General features: G+C 42.8%; 1 protein-coding gene across 2 annotated transcripts in view; it reads left to right on the top strand.

Annotated features, from left to right (window-relative positions):
- Positions 1–11,328, top strand: part of si:ch211-137a8.4 (apolipoprotein B receptor) — a 58,604-nt gene that overhangs the window by 31,401 nt on the left and 15,875 nt on the right. The gene's annotated exons all lie outside the window — the stretch shown is intronic.

Here is an 11,328-nt window from a genome sequence, read left to right as displayed (position 1 = left end):
TTTGAATTGCCCTGTTGCTGAAATGTGCTATACAAATAAAGCTGCCTTGCCTTGCCTTACTAGTTTCAAGTTTTATTTTGAGGGTCTTTTTTAAGTTATTACATGCTGTCTCAGCTAGCGCTTAGCCGAATTAGCTGTTAGCTAAACTAACGTTAGCTTGGCTGTCGACCGGAAGCGTGGAGCAGATTGTGCAGTGTCGTAAATCCTCGCACAACACCGCGTGCGCGAACATTTTGTGCATGCGCAGAACGGATCGTGTACCGACAGCTACAAAAGTCGTAGTAGCCATCGTAGAATTTAGCAAATGATTTTTTTTAACAACAACCAGTTTCACAGCCTGAATATGAAAACTCTCTCTTCTGCTTCTTCTGGGGGAATTTCTGATTCTCAGAGTCGGCAAATCTGCCGTATTCTGCGTTGAATGACACGTAATTGCATTTTAAAAAACACTTTCCCATGGTTTTGAGGGCCAAAATCTATTGTGAACCCATTTTGATAAATGGGCCGAATCTAAATCTGCAAGGGGCCAGATTTGGCCTGCAGGCCTTGAGTTTGACACATATGGCCTAAAGTATACATTTTCCAATTCTATGTGTTACATCTTCTAAGCCAACTTCATTCCAACTCATCACCGCTAGTTTTACACTTAGGTTTGGAATTCATGGTCAGCAAACCTAATTCAAACATCTAATTAAAATATGCCAAATTCTTTTTATTTTTTGGACATTTTTTTTTAGCATTTTCTAGAGGAAAATGCTCACTTCACTGATCTCCTGATTCGATTACGATTATCATGTCAGCGATTCAATTCGATTCGATATCTCGATGCATCGCGATGCGTCAAATACATTATTTCTATTAAAGCCATTTAATTCATAGCTTTTCAAGCTTCAAAAACCAAACATTCTGCAGTGCTCTAATGCTAAATAACTTGGATACATAAAGCTATACAGCACTGAGCACATGGCACTTCCTGAATGTGCAAAACATATCAGAATATGTAAACAGAAAGGTTGTTAGGCCTACATTACATTATAAACCGAAATAATCGATTATGAGCAGATTATCGATGCATCGTCCACGTCCACAATTCCATGCATCGATTATTTGATTAATTTCAACACCTGTAGTATTTTCAGCTTTTATTCTGATAGGACAGCAAAAGACACGAAAGGGGAGAGAAAGAGAGAGAGACAGAGAGAGAGGGGGGAACGACATGTATAGCAAAGGGCCGCAGGTCGGAGTCGAACCCCCGGCCCGCTGCGTCGAGGAGCAAACCCCTACACGTGTGTGCCCGCTCCACCATCCGAGCCATCCAGGCGCCCCAAATAGGCCTAATTTTGAGTTAAAATCCCCAGAAATTATAAATTTCTTTACATTACGTGTCATTTAGCTGATGCTTTTATCCAAAGCGACTTACAGTTGCTACATATGTCAGAGGTAGCACGCCTCTGGAGCAACTAGGGGTTAGGTGCCTTGCTCAGGGACACGTTGGTTGATGTATCGCAGTGGGAATTGAACCTAGATCTCCCACACCAAAGGCGTGTGTCATATCCACTGTGCCATCACCACCACCCAATTTAGCTAATAATTAGGATCAGAGGAACGTATGTTAATGCATAATTACAACCTGTTTCGTGCATGGCACCATCCATGTTATCTTTGGGCAATTTGGTTGAAAGAAACCCATATTTTGTATCAACACATTCCCACTCCCATCGCGAACAATAACGATGCTTGGTCAGGTGCTTTTGGCGTTGTTATCGACGCTAAAAGTCTACCTTTAGCATCAGATCTACACGTGCTGGGTCGGGACTAGTTTAGGAAAAGATGGTGGGTGGGTTTATAAAAGGTACGTTTACGTGACACGCAGGACCAAACGTGACTGGTTTAGTAAAAGAACGGGACAGTTGAGTTTAGGTAAAGAAGAACGGGACAGTTGGGTTTAGGTAAAGAAGAACGTACAGTTGGGTTTAGATAAAGAAGAACGTACAGTTGGGTTTAGGTAAAGAAGAACGTACAGTTGGGTTTAGATAAAGAAGAACGTACAGTTGGGTTTAGGTAAAGAAGAACGGGACAGTTGGGTTTAGACAAAGAAGAACGGGACAGTTGGGTTTAGGTAAAGAAGAACGGGACAGTTGGGTTTAGGTAAAGAAGAACGTACAGTTGGGTTTAGGTAAAGAAGAACGTACAGTTGGGTTTAGATAAAGAAGAACGTACAGTTGGGTTTAGGTAAAGAAGAACGGGACAGTTGGGTTTAGACAAAGAAGAACGGGACAGTTGGGTTTAGGAAAAGAAGAACGGGACAGTTGGGTTTAGGTAAAGAAGAACGGGACAGTTGGGTTTAGATAAAGAAGAACGGGACAGTTGGGTTTAGGAAAAGAAGAACGGTACAGTTGGGTTTAGGTAAAGAAGAACGGGACAGTTGGGTTTAGGTAAAGAAGAACGGGACAGTTGGGTTTAGATAAAGAAGAACGGGACAGTTGGGTTTAGGTAAAGAAGAACGGGACAGTTGGGTTTAGACAAAGAAGAACGGGACAGTTGGGTTTAGGAAAAGAAGAACGGGACAGTTGGGTTTAGACAAAGAAGAACGGGACAGTTGGGTTTAGACAAAGAAGAACGGGACAGTTGGGTTTAGACAAAGAAGAACGAGACAGTTGGGTTTAGATAAAGAAGAACGGGACAGTTGGGTTTAGGTAAAGAAGAACAGGACAGTTGGGTTTAGGTAAAGAAGAACAGGACAGTTGGGTTTAGATAAAGAAGAACGGGACAGTTGGGTTTAGGTAAAGAAGAACGGGACAGTTGGGTTTAGGTAAAGAAGAACGGGACAGTTGGGTTTAGATAAAGAAGAACGGGACAGTTGGGTTTAGGTAAAGAAGAACAGGACAGTTGGGTTTAGGTAAAGAAGAACGGGACAGTTGGGTTTAGGTAAAGAAGAAAGGGACAGTTGGGTTTAGGGAAAGAAGAACGGGACAGTTGGGTTTAGGTAAAGAAGAACGAGACAGTTGGGTTTAGATAAAGAAGAACGGGACAGTTGGGTTTAGACAAAGAAGAACGGGACAGTTGGGTTTAGACAAAGAAGAACGGGACAGTTGGGTTTAGGTAAAGAAGAACGAGACAGTTGGGTTTAGGTAAAGAAGAAAGGGACAGTTGGGTTTAGGTAAAGAAGAACGGGACAGTTGGGTTTAGGTAAAGAAGAACGGGACAGTTGGGTTTAGGTAAAGAAGAACAGGACAGTTGGGTTTAGGGAAAGAAGAACGGGACAGTTGGGTTTAGGGAAAGAAGAATGGGACAGTTGGGTTTAGGTAAAGAAGAACGGGACAGTTGGGTTTAGGTAAAGACGAACGGGACAGTTGGGTTTAGGTAAAGAAGAACGGGACAGTTGGGTTTAGGTAAAGAAGAACGGGACAGTTGGGTTTAGACAAAGAAGAACGAGACAGTTGGGTTTAGATAAAGAAGAACGGGACAGTTGGGTTTAGACAAAGAAGAACGAGACAGTTGGGTTTAGATAAAGAAGAACGGGACAGTTGGGTTTAGGTAAAGAAGAACGGGACAGTTGGGTTTAGGTAAAGAAGAACGGGACAGTTGGGTTTAGGTAAAGAAGAACGGGACAGTTGGGTTTAGGTAAAGAAGAACGGGACAGTTGGGTTTAGATAAAGAAGAACGGGACAGTTGGGTTTAGATAAAGAAGAACGGGACAGTTGGGTTTAGGTAAAGAAGAACGGGACAGTTGGGTTTAGGTAAAGAAGAACGGGACAGTTGGGTTTAGACAAAGAAGAACGGGACAGTTGGGTTTAGACAAAGAAGAACGGGACAGTTGGGTTTAGGTAAAGAAGAACGAGACAGTTGGGTTTAGGTAAAGAAGAAAGGGACAGTTGGGTTTAGGTAAAGAAGAACGGGACAGTTGGGTTTAGGTAAAGAAGAACGGGACAGTTGGGTTTAGGTAAAGAAGAACAGGACAGTTGGGTTTAGGGAAAGAAGAACGGGACAGTTGGGTTTAGGTAAAGAAGAAAGGGACAGTTGGGTTTAGGGAAAGAAGAACGGGACAGTTGGGTTTAGACAAAGAAGAACGGGACAGTTGGGTTTAGACAAAGAAGAACGGGACAGTTGGGTTTAGACAAAGAAGAACGAGACAGTTGGGTTTAGGGAAAGAATAACGGGACAGTTGGGTTTAGGTAAAGAAGAAAGGGACAGTTGGGTTTAGGTAAAGAAGAACGGGACAGTTGGGTTTAGGTAAAGAAGAACAGGACAGTTGGGTTTAGGGAAAGAAGAACGGGACAGTTGGGTTTAGGTAAAGAAGAACGGGACAGTTGGGTTTAGACAAAGAAGAAAGGGACAGTTGGGTTTAGGTAAAGAAGAATGGGGATGGTTGGGTTTAGGTAAAGTGACATGCGGGACATGTCATTCGGTTGGACAAAGCAATGCCTTAAATGGTTCGTTGCCAATAAAGATTGTGATTTACGAGAGGAGAAGGATCGCTTTGTGACCAGTGCGGAGAAATATGAGTCCGGTGTGAATGGCCAGGCACGAGATCAGGACCAATCTACGCTTCACGGGCTATACGTGACACTTACTTGCCGATGTGTTTTCGCTGTAAGTCTGCAAGCCCAGAAAGTGGATATTTGGATTCAACCTCTGGCTCAGTTTGCTCTGTAAAAACACTTCCCTCAGTTTGGCTTGTTCTTCAAAGCCACATGCGGCCTTGTAGCTTGTGTAAAATACAGAACACAAAGCCATTAGAGTGTAATTTATATTCTTTGTATTTAAAGAGACCCTGTGAATGAGTTCAAGTGCCAAAGAGCTAACTTTAAATCACACTATTTCCAACCAGCTCTGAAACGTATTGTCTCAAAAACATAACTCAGTGTTCAAGGTTAGTTTCAATATTAATACGAAAGAAAATTATTATTTTTTTGAATAGGACGGAAAGGAATTCAGAAGGTGAAAGAAGCGAGTAAAGACAGCGTTAATAAAACCAAGCAGAGATACGACTGTTGCATGTGAAGTATTTTGACCAAACCAGCCATCACAGGCTGAATTATTGATAAGTAGAATATTAGATCAAGAGCTTCAGAAATTCAGTCCAACTCCAGCTGCCAAGTGACTTTCCAAAGAGTTTGAGCAAACGAACACACGAAAGCTGTTCGTCTGTTGTCAGTGCAAACATAGATTGAAGAGCTGAAATGCCCGCCGTTGAGCTCTCGTTTGTAATGGATGTGGGATAATTTACTCGCTGATGAAGTCCAGGGAACTCTGATGGATAAATCATTCAGTTCCAGCAAAAAAAAAAAGGAGTCTTGGAGTTGCCGTTGTATCGGCATCTCCGAAAGAAATACTAAATATCTTGCAACTGCTGAAAAACACGTTGAATCTAATACTGCCTGTTGGTAAGCGTGTGTAGCTGTGTCTGTGTGCAGAGGTGGAGGTGTCCATTTCTAACTTCAGGCTACTAACGGGCAGAGTAAATGAGTTGTGTATGCCAGAGCTAACAGGCTAATGGCTCAGGGTAGTAAACAAGAGGCAGTGCAGCAATAAGGCGGGAAAAGGAGGCCGCCAGAGGCCGCTTATGCAACAGGATATTGGAGAGCTTGTCAGGTCATGTTTACTTGCAGGACTGATCCACCTATTTTAAAGATTGCAGGGATTTGTGCAACACAAGGTGCATTTATTTAAACCTGACAACAAACGTGTAAGACATGTCCAAACAGCTGGAGAGAGTAATCGCATGCTCCAAACGGCTTGCTTGCCATAAAAAAACAAAAAACAATACAAAATAAATATGCCTTTATTCAGTAACAAGTTGGCGTCCTGGTGTCCACGTATAGAGGCAAGTCTGGCGCTGCCTCAAGTCAACAAGTGGACCAATCACACAGAGAACAAATAAAGTCATTCATCCATCGTTTTTTTCACTCAAACTGTCTGTTTGGACATGACCGCACTTGGTAGATAAGTTGAAGAAGGAAGCCCTACCATTGTTGCCCCTTGTTCACCTGCCATCCCCCCTTTCCATCCCCTCGTAGCTGAATTAGTGCAGAGGAAGAATATTTTAGTCCAGTCTGCCCGTCTCATTGATCCTTTTTCTGACTGAGGTTGTTGCATGTTAGAATCTACGCCCCGACCACGGCTCTGAAATATCAGTAGCATTTCTTTTATCTTTTAGGCTACTCAGTTGTCTGTTAAAAGAGTTGAACCTAGCTCAACGTGGAGCTGCATTAGTGCATTTCTACTGTTTCAGTTGTTGTAGAGATGTGGGATCGAATGATCATCGATCACCTTCGAACTCATGAATCTATTACTTGCCCCCTTGCATTCATATTTTTATTTTATTTAACCTTTATTCATCCAGGTCAGTTGATTGAGAACAAATTCTCATTTGCTCATTCACACAGTTCCACATTCATACCTAGAAGCTGCCCAGTACAACCACAGTCTTATTTGCTGGCCACTGAGCAGCTCCACTGGCTCCCGGTAAAATTCAGGATTGATTTTAAGATTTTAGTGCTGACTTTCAGAGCCTTAAACGGTCAGGCCCCACAGTACATCCTGGACCTTTTGAAGCCGTATTCCTCTGGCCGGACTCTTCGGTCCGCTGGCCAGAACCTGCTTGTAGTCCCTAAGACTCGTTATAAGACCCGAGGGGACCTGTCTTTTGAGTTTGTTGCTCCCAGACTATGGAACGCCCTGCCCCTGTCCATGCGTCTGGCAGACTCTGTTGTCTCTTTTAAAAAGGATCTGAAAACATGTTTATTTAGGAAAGCTTTTGGCTGATGGGTTTTCACTAGTGTCACTTTAATTTCACATATGTATACACATTCTACATTGTTTGTTTTACCTCTTCTATTGTACAGCACTTTGTGATTTTATCTGTGAAAAGCGCTTTATAAATAAATTTTACTTACTTACTTACTTACTTACTTACTTACTTACTTACTTTACTTACTTACTTACTTACTTACTTACTTACTTACTACTTACTTACTTACTTACTTACTTACTTACTTACTTACTTACTTACTTACTTACTTACACTGGAGCAGGTTGGAGGTTAAGGGCCTTGTTCAAGGGCGTCTCAGTGGTGGCCACCCAGATTTTATCCTGTCGGTCTGGGGATTGAACCGACGACCTCCCGGTCACAAGCTCGCTTTTTAGCTTTAACCTTTAGGCCACCACTGCCCTAAATGTCTCCCGAAGAACTCCAGTGATTGCATGTTTATCTGCAGAAAAGGAGAAGATATCCACTTTCCATATGTCATTGTCTCACTGGTACCTGAAACAACACATCCACACCAACCTTTAAAGACAGAGCAGTTTTTGGTCTTAATTCGCTGTAAAACTATCTGGATGAATGACTTCTTTACCCCAGAAGTGGTTTGTTAGTCTCAGGTCAACGACACAAACCGGGTCCGTCCCAGAACAGTCAGCTAACAGCTAACTTATCAGCCGTCAAGACAGACAGTAAATCAGTCAGCCGTCCCATCTCCCAGAAAACCAGTGAAGTCATCCAGTTGGTCAGTCAGTCAGTCAGTTGTGGCAACAACATAGTGAGATTATCTGGAGCATGTGATGTATGTGTTTACACCCCTCTCTCTCTTACTCTCTCTCTCTCTTTATCTGTCTGTTTTCCTCCCTTGCTTGCACCTCCATCTCCCCTGTGTGATTGTTGCTCCACCTGAGTGCCTCTCTGTCTGCGTCGTCTCTCTGCCTCCCTGCTTCAGTCTGACTCACTCGTTCACCTTCTCCTCTGAGAGGAGTGTGTGACTCTGCTCACTAGAAAACGTCTGGACTCTTCACAGCTTCTCACAGCTGAACAGGCTGCTGCTCCACATCAGCGTGTGACTCACAGATTCATTGATCTGATCCTTCATTCATTAAATTCTCCAAACGTGTTACAACCAAGCAGCAAGTTTTTAGAGGTGAAGTCTGGTGTAGTTTTCTTATTGTCAACATAAGAACAGCCACATGAATCAATCCTTCTAACAAGTATCGGTGCCTGCAAGGCATTCCCATGAATTGGTTTGAATGATATGTTATGAAATTATGGCGACAGGTCACCTAAAGTACTTTAGCCGACCAGTCACATGACAATTAACGTAAGCGGCCATTTCAAGTTAAATTTAGCTGAGAAAAGGTGACTGAGCCATGTATCGTCACCGTAAGGTGACGGTCGTTTCAACAGCCGTTGCAGTTGAGTTTAGCCGACAAAATGACCATCATGCTGGGGTTAGGTTAGGGGTTAGGTTTGTGTTAAAGCGTAGCGTCTATGATGGGAGCTGTGAGCGGGCACGGGCACAAGGGGACCATATGTGTGGAAAGCCACTTAAAAAACTCCTTAACAAAGCCTAGTTTGGTTGTCTAACCCTAACCCCTAACCATCGCCGTCACGCAGCAACGACAGTCAAGTTTAGGCAGCAAAACAAGTAGTTAAGTTAGAAATTAGATAAAAAGATTGTGGTTTGGGTTAAAACACCGGTCCCATTAAGTAGTACTTACAGTACATGAACACATGTTTCCTGGGTGAAAGTCTTGTGTTTTCTCCTTAACTTCTTCAGGACATGAACACCTGTTTCCTGGGTGAAAGTCTTGTGTTTTCTCCTTAACTTCTTCCAGGACATTAACACCTGTTTCCTGGGTGAAAGTCTTGTGTTTTCTCCTTAACTTCTTCAGGACATGAACACCTGTTTCCTGGGTGAAAGTCTTGTGTTTTCTCCTTAACTTCTTCAGGACATGAACTCTTGTTTCCTGGGTGAAAGTCTTGTGTTTTCTCCTTAACTTCTTCCAGCACATGAACACCTGTTTTCTGAGTGAAAGTCTTGTGTTTTCTCCTTAACTTCTTCCAGCACATGAACACCTGTTTTCTGAGTGAAAGTCTTGTGTTTTCACCTTAACTTCTTCTGGGACATGAACACCTGTTTCCTGGGTGAAAGTCTTGTGTTTTCTCCTCAACTTCTTCCAGGACATTAACACCTGTTTCCTGGGTGAAAGTCTTGTGTTTTCGCCTTAACTTCTCCCAGGACATGAACTCCTGTTTCCTGGGTGAAAGTCTTGTGTCTTCTCCTTAACTTCTTTAGGACATGAACATGTTTCCTGGGTGAAAGTCTTGTGTTTTCTCCTTAACTTCTTCAGGACAGGAACACGTGTTTCCTGGGTGGAAGTTTTGTGTTTTCTCCTTAACTTCTTCCAGCACATGAACACCTGTTTTCTGGGTGAAGGTCTTGTGTTTTCGCCTTAACTCCTTCCAGGAAATGAACACTTGTTTCCTGGGTGAAAGTCTTGTGTTTTCTCCTTAACTTCTTCAGGACATGAACTCCTGTTTCCTGGGTGAAAGTCTTGTGTTTTCTCCTTAACTTCTTCCAGCATATGAACACCTGTTTTCTGAGTGAAAGTCTTGTGTTTTCTTCTTAACTTCTTCTGGAACATGAACACCTGTTTACTGGGTGAAAGTCACGTGTTTTCTCCTTAACTTCTTCCAGGACATTAACACCTGTTTCCTGGGTGAAAGTCTTGTGTTTTCGCCTTACCTTCTCCCAGGACATGAACTCCTGTTTCCTGGGCGAAAGTCTTGTGTCTTCTCCTTAACTTCTTTAGAACATGAACACATTTGTCCCGGGTGAAAGTCTTGTGTTTTCTCCTTAACTTCTTCAGGACATGAACACCTGTTTCCTGGGTGAAAGTCTTGTGTTTTCTCCTTAACTTCTTCAGGACATGAACATTTCCTGGGTGAAAGTCTTGTGTTTTCTCCTTAAATTCTTCAAGCACATGAACACCTGTTTTCTGAGTGAAAGTCTTGTGTTTTCTCCTTACCTTCTTCCAGAACATGAACACCTGTTTCCTGGGTGAAAGTCTTGTGTTTTCTCCTTAACTTCTTCCGGGACATGAACTGTGCTCCCCGGCTTGAAAGCCCTGTGTTTTAGGAGCCTAACACCACACAACCTCCTCCCTACCTACAAGGATGTTCACTCTCTTATACCGCAGCAGTCAATGGGCTGCTGACAGTAATAAATACGTGGAATACATACCAATTACAGTGCTCTACTTTCCGTAGCTATATATACGAATGCTTCATGAGAACAGGCTGAAACCTGACATATCTTCTTCCATCAATGAGTCACACTATTTCACTGGGTGACATGTTCCTTCATCACCAAGAATAGTTGCATTGTGGTATACGGGAGTAAAATGTAGGCTACATCGTATTTACACTCAAATTAGCAGTGCATTGTGGGTATTGTGAATGAAATTAACTGCAGAGAATTCGAACACCGCTACAAAATAGCGAACACACTATTTCCTTGAAAGGGAATGGTTTCCAACACAGCTATTGTTTCTACGTTTGCTCTGTTTACCGTGGCTTCGCTCTGCTCTGCTGGAGTCTGTGTCTAACTTAAGCAGAGGCTGGTTTGACTACCTGAATGCGAGTGACGGCGATGCAATGATTCTCTATTTCTGTGAGAGAATCATTGCACGCTGCTACCATTTGCTGCTCTGAGTTTATTTGAAAGTGTACCGAGAGCGAGACCCCCACTTCAAGGAGGTCTCGGTACGCTTTGTTTCGTCCGCTTTTGATGCAAATCCGAGAGCGATTGCTGCATTCACACCTGTTCAAACCAACCCCACCAAGGAGGAAAACCAACTCTAGTGAGATTCAACCGAACTAAATAAGGCAGGTGTGAAAACCCCTTTAGAGCTCAACTGATACCAGGGAAGTCAAGATATCTCATTTGTTTCTGTTTTTAATTAGTTTTTCTCAACTTAATTTTATAGAGCAAGTCTGGTATTTCCAGCATTTGGATACAACATTATTACGCCCTGCTACGTCCTGCTATGCCCTGCTACACCCTGCTATGTCCTGCTATGTCCTGTAGTGCCCTGCTACACCCTGTAACTCCCTGCAGTGCCCTGCTACGCCAGTAGTCTAGTCATAGTTCCGTTATCTTTATTATGACTATTATTGCCACTGTTCATCACACCCCAAACCGGCACCGTCAGACACCGCCTACAGAGAGCCTGGGTCTGTCCGAGGTTTAGGGAGTTTTTCCTCACCACTGTCACACTAACTGCTTGCTCTTGGGGGGAATTACTGGAATTGTTGTGTCTTTGTGAATTATAGAATGTGGTCTAGACCACAAAAAGTAAAGTGTCTCGAGATAACTCTTGTTATGATTTGATACTATCAATAAAATTGAATTAAACATTCAACATGCATAATGTTGAATGTTGCTACGTGTCTGAGATGAAACTGTCAAACAGAAAACAATGTTAAATATCTGGACGATTACCAACTCAGAGCAGCTCATCTGTGGTTTTGAAACACATGCAGGCTTTATTATT

The sequence above is a fragment of the Perca flavescens genome, chromosome 3 (assembly GCF_004354835.1).
Source record: "Perca flavescens isolate YP-PL-M2 chromosome 3, PFLA_1.0, whole genome shotgun sequence".
NCBI lineage: Eukaryota > Metazoa > Chordata > Actinopteri > Perciformes > Percidae > Perca > Perca flavescens.
This window is presented reverse-complemented; position numbering and strand designations above follow the sequence as displayed.